The sequence below is a fragment of the Bubalus kerabau genome, unplaced genomic scaffold (genome assembly GCF_029407905.1).
Source record: "Bubalus kerabau isolate K-KA32 ecotype Philippines breed swamp buffalo unplaced genomic scaffold, PCC_UOA_SB_1v2 scaffold_30, whole genome shotgun sequence".
Taxonomy (NCBI): domain Eukaryota; kingdom Metazoa; phylum Chordata; class Mammalia; order Artiodactyla; family Bovidae; genus Bubalus; species Bubalus kerabau.
The window spans coordinates 1,341,889-1,353,456 of record NW_026577884.1 but is presented as its reverse complement, the minus strand read 5'-3'; positions in this window follow the sequence as shown (position 1 = coordinate 1,353,456).

The window sequence follows — 11,568 nt, the reverse complement described above, 5'->3', positions numbered from 1 at the left end:
TATAGATATCAATTAGGTCTAACTGGTCTATTGTATCATTTAAAGTTTGTGTTTCCTTGTTAAATTTCTGTTTAGTTGATCTATCCATAGGTGTGAGTGGGGTATTAAAATCTCCAACTATTATTGTGTTAGTGTTAATTTCTCCTTTCATACTTGTTAGCATTTGCCTTACATACTGTGGTGCTCCCACGTTGGGTGCATATATATTTATAATTGTTATATCTTCTTCTTGGATTGATCCTTTGATCATTATGTAGTGACCTTCTTTGTCTCTTTTCACAGCCTTTGTTTTAAAGTCTGTTTTATCTGATATGAGTATCGCTACTCCTGCTTTCTTTTGGTCCCTATTTGCATGGAAAATCTTTTTCCAGCCCTTCACTTTCAGTCTGTATGTATCCCCTGTTTTGAGGTGGGTCTCTTGTAGACAACATATGTAGGGGTCTTGTTTTTGTATCCATTCAGCCAGTCTTTGTCTTTTGGTTGGAGCATTCAACCCATTTACGTTTAAGGTAATTACTGATAAGTATGGTCCCATTGCCATTTACTTTATTGTTTGGGGTTCGAATTTATACACCGTTTTTGTGTTTCCTGTTTAGTATTTGTTGGAGAGCTGGTTTGGTGGTGCAGAATTCTCTCAGCTTTTGCTTGTCTGAAAAGCTTTTGATTTCTCATTCATACTTGAATGAGATCCTTTCTGGGTACAATAATCTGGGCTGTAAGTTATTTTCTTTCATCATTTTAAGTATGTCTTGCCATTCCCTCCTTGCTTGAAGAGTTTCTATTGAAAGATCAGCTGTTATCCTTATGGCAATTCCCTTGTGTGTTATTTGTTGTTTTTCCCTTGCTGCTTTTCATATTTGTGCTTTGTGTTTGATTTTTGTTAATGTGATTAATATGTGTCTTGGGGGGTTTCGCCTTGGCTTTATCCTGTTTGGGACTCTCTGGGTTTCTTGGACTTGAGTGATTATTTCCTTCCCCATTTTAGGGAAGTTTTCAACTATTATCTCCTCAAGTATTTTCTCACGGTCTTTCTTTTTGTCTTCTTCTTCTGGGACCCCTATGATTCGAATGTTGTAGCGTTTAATATTGTCCTGGAGGTCTCTGAGATTGTGCTCATTTCTTTTAATTCGTTTTTCATTTATCCTCTCTGATTCATTTATTTCTACCATTCTATCTTCAAATTCACTAATCCTATCTTCTGCCTCTGTTATTCTACTATTTGTTGCCTCCAGAGTGTTTTTAATTTCATTTATTGCATTATTCGTTATATATTGACTCTTTTTTTTTTCTTCTAGGTCCTTGTTAAACCTTTCTTGCATCTTCTCAATCCTTGTCTCCAGGCTATTTATCTGTGATTCCATTTTAATTTCAAGATTTTAGATCCATTTCACTATCCTTACTCGGAATTCTTTATCAGGTAGATTCCCTATCTCTTCCTCTTTTGTTTGGTTTGGTGGGCATTTATCCTGTTCCTTTATCTGCTGGGTATTCCTCTGTCTCATCTTGTTTAAATTGCTGAGTTTGGCGTGTCCTTTCTGTATTCTGGCAGTTTGTGGAGTTCTTTACTCTGGCATTTCCTCGCTGTGTGTGGGTTTGTACAGGTGTCTTGTCAAGGTTTCCTGGTTAGGGAAGCTTGTGTCCGTGTTCTGGTGGGTGGAGCTGTATTTCTACTCTCTGGAGTGCAATGAAGTGTCCAGTAATGAGTTATGAGATGTCTGTGGTTTTGGGGTGACTTTGGGCAGCCTGTATCTTGAAGCTCAGGGCTGCGTTCCTTTGTTGCTGGAGAATGTGCTTGGTATGTCTTGCCCTGGAACTTGTTGGCCCTTGTGTGGTGCTTGATTTCAGTGTCGGTATGGAGGCATTTGATGAGCTCCTGTCAATTAATGTTCCTTGGAGTCAGGAGTTCCCTGGAGTCAGGGTTTGGACTTAAGCCTCCTGCTTCCAGTTATCTGTCTTACTTTTACAGTAGTTTCAAAACTTCTCCTTCTATACAGCACCATTGATAAAACATCTACGTTAAAGAAGAAAAGTTTCTCTACTGTGAGGGTCACTCAGAAAGGTTCACAGCGTTACATGGAGAAGAGAAGAGGGAGGAGGGAGTTAGAGGTGACCCAAATGAGATCAGGTGGAATCAATAGTGGAGAGAGTGGGCTGGCCAGTAGTCACTTCCTTATGTGCACTCCACAACTGGACCGCTCAGAGATGTTCACAGAGTTATACAGAGACGAGAAGAAGGAGGAAGGAGACAGAGGTGGCCATAAGGATAAAAGGGGGGAATGAAAAGGAGGGAGACAGACCCAGCCAGTAATCAGTTCCCTAAGTGTTCTCCACCGTCTGGAATACACAGAAATTCACAGAGTTGGGTAGAGTAGAGAGGGGTTAGGGAGGAGACACAGGCGACCTGGTGGAGAAAAAGGAGAGTCCAAAGGGAGAGAGAGCAGTCAAGCCAGTAATCTCGCTCCCTAGTGAAAAATGGGTACTGAAGATTGGGTTCTTAAAGGTACAAAATTGGTAACAAATACATAAAAGCAAAAATTAAAAATCTAGAGTAGAGTTTGGAATTTCAAAAATACGATGTTAAAGAAAAGAAGAAGGAAAAGAAAGAGAGAAAAAACTAACAAAGAAAAACAAACAAGGTCGCAAAAATTATCAAGAAAATACAGGTACAAAATTGATAACTAATACCAAAAAGCAAAAATTAAAAATCTAGAGTAGAGTTTGGAATTTCAAAAATACAATGTTAAAAAAAAGGAAGAAGAAAACTAAAGAGAAAACAAACAAACAAAAACAAGCAATGTCGCAAAAATTATAAAGAAACTACAGGTACAAAATTGATATCAAATACCAAAAAGCATAAATTAAAAATCTAGAGTACAGTTTGGAATTTCAAAAATACAATGTTAAAGAAAAGAAGAAAAAAAAAAAAAAACAAGGTCAAAAAATTATTTTATATATATATATATATGAAGTTTGCTGAAGAAGAAAAAAATAGGGTCTTTTTTTTGCAAACTAATAGGTTATAAAAGTGAAAATTAAAGGAACAATAGAGGACTTAAAATTAAAAAAATTAAAAAAAAGAAAGAATGATCATAAAAATATATATAGGACTTTCTCTGGTTTTGTTGTGAGTATCGTGGGTTCAGTTCATTTTTGGCTAGTTCCTTGGTCCGACTTATATTTCTCAAGATCTATAGGCGCCTTCCTATGTAGTCCTAGTAACCACAGGGTTTAATCTATTGCCTGTAGCTTCCAAGGCGTTTCCCTCTGTTATAGCTTCTTTTGTTTGCTGGTCTCTTGGTCTCGTTTACGCCCTGACACAAAGGGGACGGTGGAGGACACTTTTTTTTTTTAGGCTCACTTGTTCAGTTGCGCTGTGGGGAGGGAGGGAGGGATGCTGCAAACAAATAACACTGGCGTGCGCTCGCAGTTCCTCAGCCACACTGGGTCTGCCCCCGCTCACGGCGCATGTAGCCTCCCTGCCCACACTGCTCGGGCTCTAGGTTGTTCCACTGGGAACAATCCAAGGCTGGCCCTGGGCTGCATGCACCTCCCAGGTCCAAGCCGCTCAGGTTCAGGCACTCGGGTAGTCCTCAGAGGCACAGACTCGGTTGGGCCTGCGTTTTGTGCTCTTCCCTGGTCCGAGCAGCTCAGGTGATGAGGTGTTTGGCGAGCGCCAATGTTGTGACTTATCGCCTCCCCGCCACTCGGTTATCTGGGTGTAAAACAGGCGCACCTTCTCAGGCAGATGTTGACCGTCCAGATCCCCAAGAAGTTTTAGTTAGCAAAGAAGCCTGCTTACAGTTTTATAGATAATGTCTCTCTGAGGCTGCGATTGCCCCCTTCCGGCTCTGGCTGCCTGTCACCGGAGGGGGAAGGTCTGCAACCGGCTATCTCTGTTCAGTCCTTTGTTCCGTGCGCGGACCTGGCGGTGTCTTAGGTTAGGGCTGGCTTTTTGCGTGGTAGATATCCCAGAGTCTGGTTTGCTAGCCCAAGTTATTTCGTTCAGATAGCGCTCAGGGTATTCAGGCCAGATTCTTACTCTAAGCGATGCAGCCCGCGCCGCGCCTCCCTGCCCAGCCCCTGCTTGTTAATGGTGTGAGCAGGCGTCTGCACTGCTTCGCGGCTGGGGGAGTTACCGTAGGGCTTGCAATCTGCGAGTTTTAATTGTTTATTTATTTTTATCCCCCTTATGTTGCCCTTTGTGCTTCCAAAGCTTGGCAAAGATTTGGCAGTGAAAAGCTTTCCTGGTGTTTGGAAACTTTTCTCTTTTTAAGACTATCTTCCTGGGACGGAAATCCCTCCCTCCCTCTTTTGTCTCTTTTTTTTGTCTTTTATACTTTTTCCTACCTACTTTCCAAGAGTTGGGTTGCTTTTCTGGGTGCCTGATGTCCTCTGGCAGCATTCATAAGTTGTATTGTGGAATTTACTCGACGTTTAAATGCTCTTTTGATGAAATTGTTTGGGGGGGAAAGAGTTCTCCCTGTCCTACTCCTCAGCAATCTTGGCTCCTCTCTTGTGGAGTTTGGAGAGAGCACGCGGGATTGCTCTCCAGGCCATGCAGGAAAAGAAGGCCCTCATCTCGCGATGTCGGGGGAGTCTCGTGGTTTTTCTGGAGCTGCGGTGCCAGTGTGGGGTTTCTCACAAGGTACGACCGGGAGCTCAGGGAGCCTCTCGTGTGGTGTCAGGGAACTCAAGTCTCCATACGAGTGGCGAGGGGGCGCACGTCATTGCTCTCGAGTCATGGTAGTGGAATCAGGGCTCAACGCAATGAAAAAGGACGCTCGAGGTCTTTCTCGGGTTGCGGCAGGGAACCCTGGGTTCCCTCGACTTGTGCCTGTGACCTCAGGTAGCTTCTCAGGGTGCCTCTGAGAAGTCAGGGATACTATGGAGCTGGGAGAGGCCTCTCGGGACTCCACTGGGTTTGCTGCAATGGAAGAGGGCCTAATCTCGAGATCAGGAAGGAACCTCAGGGTTCCTCTCCATTTCTGACTCAGATCGCAGGGTCCCTGCAGAGTTGGGACAGGAGAGTCAGGCCTCGTCTTGTGTGGAGGAATGGAACTCCGCTTGCCTCTCGAGTTGTTCAAGGAGTGACAGGCCACTTGTCGAGCTGTGTGTGGAACCTGCGGTTTTTTCCAGACAATGCACGGCGGTGTCAGTGCCCCTTCATGATGTGCTTTCATCCACACGGTTGCCTTCGAAGTGGTGTGCGGGCATCGGGTTCTTATCAAGAGCGGACCAGGAAATCGGGGTCTTTTGGAATGCGGCACCACACACGAGGCTACGTCTCGAATTTCCTCGTGAGACGGGCCTCATGCTGAGGTGCCCCTGGAAGGTCGGGAAAGCCTTCCAGACAAAGCAGGTTAATCCACCCTACTGTCGCGATCAGGAGAGGAGAAGGGGCTCAGATGAAGTGGTGCCGGGAACCTCGGTGTTCCCCTTGAGTGAGACCGGTATGTCAGGGAACTTTTGGGGTCTCACGAAGCTTGCCAAATACTGTTTCAAACTTCAAGACGAAACATGGGACTTCTCTTGAGACTCTGTGGCGGGCAAGGGCCTCATCTTGTGATGAAGGGGAAACCACGTGGTTTTTTTCGAGTTGCGATGGGATTGTTGACTTACGATGGGGAATTCAGGCTTCCTCTTCTGTTGGCCCAGGGAAGTCCATTCTTCCATTCGAGTTGCCAGGGAGAGCTGGGTGGGAATTGCTCTCGAGTCACGGCAGGTCAAAATAGACCTCATCTATTCTTGTGTCCAGGACCTAATGTTCCTCTCCAGGGGCAATAGGGATCACGGGGACGCATTCCAGACTCACCCAGTGAGTCAGGCCTCGGCTCGAGTGGAAGCAAAGGATTCTGATATCCTCCTGGGTCGCGATAGGTATCTCTTGGTGCCCACTGAGTGGCCTCCAGGGAGTCAAGCCTCCTGTGGAGTTGGAGAGAGGACTCGGGATTGCTCTCCAGGCCATACAGGAAGAGAAGGCCCTCAGCTCGCAATGACGGGGGCGTCTTGTGGGTTTTCTCGAGTTGGGGCGCAAGTATGAGTTTTCTCACGAGGTACGACGGGGAGCTCAGGGAGCCTCTCGTGTGGCGCCAGGAAAGTCAGGTCTCTATGCGTGTGATGAGGGGGAGCCCATAAATGCTCTCGAGTCATGGTAGGGAAATCGGGACTCAAGACGCGTTGAAGAAGGAGTCTCGAGGTCTTTCTCAGGTTGGGGCAGGAAACCCTGGGTTCCCTCGACTTGTACTGGTGACCTCAGGGAGCTTCTCAGGGTGCCTCTGAGAAGTCAGGCATACTGTGGACTTGGGAGGGGCTCTCGGAACTCCACTGGGTTTGGTGCAATGGCAAAGGTTCTCATCTCGAGTTGAGGCAGGAACCTAAGGGTTCCTCTCCATTTAAAACTCCGACCACAGGGTCCCTGAAGAGTTGGGACAGGAGAGTCAGGCCTCGTCTTGTGTGGAGGAATGGAACTCCACTTGCCTCTCGAGTTGTTCACAGGATAACAGACCATTTGTCGAGCTGTGAGTGGAACCTTTGGTTTTTTCCGTAAGATGCATGAGGGGGTCAGTGCCCCTTCGTGTTGTGCCTTCATCCAGAGGGTTGCCTTCAAAGAGGTGTCTGGACATCGGGTTCTTATCAATAGCGGAGCAGAAAATCGGGGTCTTTCAGAACGTGGCACCATCCATGAGGCTACGTCTCGAATTTCTTCGTTAGACTGGTGTCATCCTGAGGTGCGCCATGAAGATCGGGAACCCCTTCCAGACAAAGCAGGGGAATCGACCATCTTGTCGCGATCAGGAGGAGTGAAAGGGCTCAGTTGAAGTCGTGCCGGGAACCTCAGTGTTCCCCTCGAGTGGGACCGGTGTGTCGGGAAACTTTTGGGGTCTCTTCAAGGGTGCCAAGTACCGTTTTGCACTTCAATACGGACTTGGGGCTTCTCTTGACACGCTGTAGAGGGCAAGGGCCTCATCTTGGGATGACGGGGGAATCACGTGATTTTTCTCAAGGTGCGGCGGGATTCTCGAGTTACGACGGGGAATTCAGGCTTCCTCTTGTGTTGGCCCAGGGAAGTCCAATCTTCCATTCGAGTTTCGAGGGAGAGCTGGGGTTTGCTCTTGAGTCACTGCAGGGCAAAAGAGACCTCATCTAGGCTTGTGTCCAGGACCTAATGTTCCTCTCCAGGGCCGACAGCAATCTCGGGGTTGCATTCCAGACGCATCCTGGGAGTCAGAGCTCGACTCGAGGGGAAGCAAAGGACCCCGCTCTCCTCTCGAGTCGCCACAGGTTTGTCTTGGAGCCCACTGAGTGGCCTAAACGGAGTCAAGCCCCCTGTGGAGTTTGGAGAGAGGACTCGGGATTGCTCTCCAGGCCATGCAGGAAAAGAAGACCCTCATCTCTCGATGACAGGGCCGTCTTGTTGGTTTTCTCGAGCTGCGGTGCCAGTGTGCGGTTTCTGACGATGTGCAACGGGAAGCTCAGGGAGCCTTTCGTGTGGCACCAGGGAAGTCAGGTCTCCATGCGCATGGCAAGGGGGAGCGCGTCATTGCTCTCGGGATATGGTACGGGAATCGGGCCTCAAGACACGTTAAAGCAGGACTCTCGAGGTCTTTCTCGGGTTGCGGCAGGAAACCCTGGGTTCCGTCGACTTCTGCCGGTGACCTTAGGGAGCTTCTCAGGGTGCCTCTGAGAAGTCAGGCATACTGTGGATTTGGGATGGGCCTCTCGGGACTCCACTGGTTTTGCGGCAATGGAAAAGGGCCTCGTCTTGAGTGGAGGCAGGAACCTCAGGCTTCCTCTCCATTTCTGACTCGGTGCGCAAGGTCCCTAGAGTTGTGACAGGAAAGTCAGGCATCGTCTTGTGTGGAGGAATGGAACTCCGCTTGCTTCTCGAGTTGTTAACGAGGTGACAGACCACTTGTGGAGCTGTGTGAGGAACCTGCGGGTTTTTCCGGAAGATGCACGGGGTGTCAGTGCCCCTACGTGTTGTGCCTTCATCCACAGGCTTGCCTTCGAAGAGGTGTCCAGGAGTCTGGTTTTGATCAAAAGTGGACCATGGAATCGGGGTCTTTCGGCATGTAGTATGGCCCTCGAGGCTACCTCTCGAATTTCCTCGTGAGACCGTCCTCATCCTGAGGTGCGCCGGGAAGGTCGGGAACCCCTTCGAGACAAAGCAGTGGAAGCGAGCCTCCTATCGCTATCAGGAGAGGAGAAAGGCCTCAGATGAAGTGGTGCCGGGAACTTCAGTGTCCCCTCTAGTGAGATCGGTATATAGGGGAACTTTTGGGGTCGCATCAAGGGTGCCAAGTACTGTTTTGCACTTCAAGACGGAATGTGAGACTTCTCTTGAGACGCTGTAGGGGGCAAGGGCCTCATCTTGCAATACGGGGAACCACGTGATTTTTCTCGAGTTGTGGCGGGTTTCTCGAATTATGACTGGAAATTCAGGCTTCCTCTTGTGTTGTCCCAGAAAGGCCAATCTTCCATTCAAGTTGCAAGGGAAAGCTAGGGGTTGCGCTTGAGTCACTGCAGGGCCAAAGAGACCTCATCTAGGCTTTTGTCCAGGACCTAAGTTTCCTCTCCAGGGGCGACAGGGATCCAGGGTTGCATTCCAGACTCACCCTCGTAGTCAGGCCTCATCTCGAGGGGAAGCAAAGGACACCGCTCTCCTCCTGAGTATCGACGGGTATCTCTTGGAGCCCACTGAGTGACCTAAAGGGAGTCAAGCCTCCTTTGGAGTTTGGAGAGAGGATTCGGGATTGCTCTTCAGGTCATGCAGGAAAGAAGGCCCTCATTTCACCATGACAGGGGCGTCTCGTGGGTTTTCTCGAGCTGCGGCGCCAGTGTGGGGTTTCTCACGAGGTACGATGCGGAGCTCAGGGAGCCTCTCATGTGGTGCCGGGGAAGTCAGATCTTCATGCGCGTGGCGAGGGGGAGAGCGTCATTTTTCTCCAGTCATGGTAGGGGAATCGGGCCTCAAGACGCGTGAAGAAGGACTCTTGAGGTTTTTCTCAGGTTACGGCAGGAAACCCTGGGTTCCCTCGACTTATGCCCGTGACCTCAGGGAGCTTCTCAGGGTGCCTCTGAGAAGTCAGGGATACTGTGCAGTTGGGAGGGGCCGCTCCAAACTCCACTGGGTTTGGTGCAGTAGAAGAGGGCCTTATCTCGAGTTGAGGCAGGAACCTCAGGGTTTCTCTCCATTTCTGAATCGGATCTCAGTGTCCATGCAGAGTTGGGACAGGAGAGTCAGGCCTCGTCTTGTGTGGAGGAATTTAACTCCTCTTGCCTCTCGAGTTGTTCACGGGGTGACAGGCCACTTGTCGATCTGTATGTGGAACTTGCGGGCTTTTCCAACGATGCAGGAGGGTGTCAGACCCCTTCGTTTTGTGCCTTCGTCCACAGGATTGCCTTCGAATAGGGGTCCTAGCATTGGGTTCTTATCAAGAGCAGACAGGGAAATCGGGGTCTTTCGGCGTGTAGCACCAACCACAAGGCTACGTCTCGAATTTCCTCGTGAGACCGGCCTCATCCTGAGGTGCGCCGGGAAGGTCCGGAACCCCTTCCAGACAAAGCAGGGTAATCGACCCTCCCGTCGTGATCAGGAGGGGATAAGGGGCTCAGAACAAGCAGTGCACCGAACCTTGGTGTTCCCCTCGAGTGAGACCAGGGTGTCGGGGAACTTTTGTGGTAACATCAAGGTTGCCAATTATCGTTTTAAACTTCAAGATGGAACGTGGGGCTTCTCCTGAGACGCTGTAGCTGGCAAGGGCCTCATCTTGCGATGACGGGGGAACCACGTGGTTTTTCTCGAGTTGCAGCGGGATTTTCGAATTACGACGGGGAATTCAGGCTTCCTCTTGTGTTGTCCCAGGTAAGTCCATTCTTCCATTCGAGGTGCGAGGGAGAGCAGGGGATTGCTCTCGAGTCACTTCAGGGCAAATGAGACCTCATCTATGCTTGTGTCTAGGACCTAATGTTCCTCTCCAGGGGCGACAGGGATCTCGGGGTTGCATTCCAGACTCACCTGAGGAGTCAGGCCTGGTATATAGGGGAAGCAAAGAATTCCGCTCTCCTCTCGAGTCCCAACGGGTATCTCTTGGAGCCCACAGAGTGGCCTAAAGGGAGGCAGGCCTCCTGTGGAGTTTGAAGAGAGGCCTCGAGATTGCTCTCCAGGCCATGCAGTAAAAGAAGGCCTTCATCTCACGTTGACTGAGGCGTCTCGTGGGTTTTCTCGAGCTGGGGAGCCAGTGTGGGATTTCTCACGAGGTATGACGGGGAGCTCAGGGAGCCTCTCGTGTGGCACCAGGGAAGTCAAGTCTCCATGCGAGTGGCGAGGGGGAACACGTCATTGCTCTCGAGTCATGGTAGGGGAATCGGGATTCAAGATGCGTTGAAGGAGGATTTCCGAGGTCTTTCTCGGGTTGCGTCAGGAAACCCTGTGTTCCCTCGACTTGTGCCGGTGACCTCAGGGAGCTTCTAAGGGTGCCTCTGAGAAGTCGCGATACTGTGGATTTGGGAGGGGCCTCTCGGGCCTCCACTGTTTAGGTGTAATGGAAGAGGGCCTCATCTCGAGTGGAGTCAGGAACCTCAGGGTTCCTCTCCATTTCGGACTCCGATCGCAGGGTCCCTTCAGAGTTGGGACCGGAGAGTCAGGCCTCGTCTTGAGTGGAGGAATGGAACTCTGCTTGCCTCTTGAGTTGTTCATGGGATGACAGGCCTCTTGTCGAGCTGTGTGTGGAACCTGCGGCTTTTACCGAATGATGCACGGGAGTGTCAGTGACCCTTCTTTTTGTGCCTTCGTCCACAGGGTTGCCTTCGAAGAGGTGTCCGGGCATCGGGTTCTTCTCAAGAGTGGGCAGGGAAATCGGGGTATTTCGGCATGTGGCACCACCCACGAGGCTACATCTCCAATTTCCTCGTGAGACAGGCCTCATCCTGATGTGCGCTGGGAAGATCGGTAACCCCTTCCACACAAAGCAGGAGAATCGACACTCCTGTTGCAATCAGGAGGGGAGAAGGGGCTCAAATGATGTGGTGTGGGGAACATGGGTGTTACCCTCGAGTGAGGCCTGTATGTTGGGGAACTTTGGGGGTGCCATCATGGGTGCCAAGTACCGTTTTGCACTTCAGTAGGAACGTGGGACTTCTTTTGAGACGCTGTGGCGGGCAAGGGCCTCATGCTGTGAAGACGATGGAACCACGTGGTTTTTCTCGAGTTGCGGCGGGATTCTCGAGTTACGACGTGGATTTCAGGCTTCCTCTTGTGTTGGCCCTGGGAAGCCCAAACTTCCCTTCGAGTTGCGAGGTAAAGCTGGATGTTGTGCTCGAATCACTGCAAGGCCAAAGAGACCTCATCTAGGTGTGTGTACAGGACCTAATAGTCCTCTCAAGGGAAGACAAGGATCTCGGGATTGCACTCCAGACTCCCCCGGGGAGTCAGGCCTCGCCTCGAGGGGAAGCAAAGGACTGCGCTCTCCTCCCGAGCCGCGACGCGGATCTCTTGGAGCCCACTGAGTCGCCTCAAGGGAGTCCAGCCTACTCTTCAGTTTGGAGAGAGGACTCGGGATTGCTCTC